General features: G+C 36.1%; 1 long non-coding RNA gene across 1 annotated transcript in view; it reads left to right on the top strand.

Moving 5' to 3' along the window:
• LOC107585407 (uncharacterized) overlaps nucleotides 1-560 on the top strand; it is an 11,953-nt gene that overhangs the window by 11,173 nt on the left and 220 nt on the right. The window lies entirely within an intron of this gene.

The raw sequence follows: 560 nt of genomic DNA, 5'->3' as shown, positions 1-560 counted from the left end.
GCTCCAGCCCCGGGTCACGACGAGGCGTTCCCCCCCCATAGCGAACCCTAGAGGACGCAGTGTCTCGTTCCCTACTCAGGGAACCATGGTTACATAAGTAACCTGAGACGTTTTTTCACTAATCTAACACACATTTAATGTAGAACATCTTTTACTTACATAAGATTATTCTAGAGTAAAATAACATGTAATGCATGTTGATTACCTTTTTCTAATGCTTCATTTATGAAACGGACGCAAAATCTTGTTCCATTGTATTTTAAATTTAGTTGTAGGACCATAAAGACATTTTCAAAATAAGCAGGTGCATGTAATTGTTGATTTTATTATTATTATTATTTTTAAAAAATATTCATATTCTCTTTCCTCAGATGCTGTGAAGAGGTGAAGCCAAAATGATACAGACTCAGACATAGATGCAGCAATGCCAGAACACCTGAAGCACACTCATGGAAGTGCTGGGGGTTGTGGAAATAAAAAATGTGCAAAAATTTTTGTTGTTGTTTACTTGTTTGATTTATGGTTGTTTAACAATAATGCAAGACTGTTAAAAATAGGGG

The sequence above is a fragment of the Sinocyclocheilus grahami genome, unplaced genomic scaffold (genome assembly GCF_001515645.1).
Source record: "Sinocyclocheilus grahami isolate Dianchi unplaced genomic scaffold, SAMN03320097.WGS_v1.1 scaffold70.1, whole genome shotgun sequence".
Classification (NCBI taxonomy): Eukaryota; Metazoa; Chordata; class Actinopteri; order Cypriniformes; family Cyprinidae; genus Sinocyclocheilus; species Sinocyclocheilus grahami.
The sequence above is the reverse complement of the archived record's forward strand: the minus strand, read 5'-3'. Positions and strand labels throughout refer to the sequence as shown.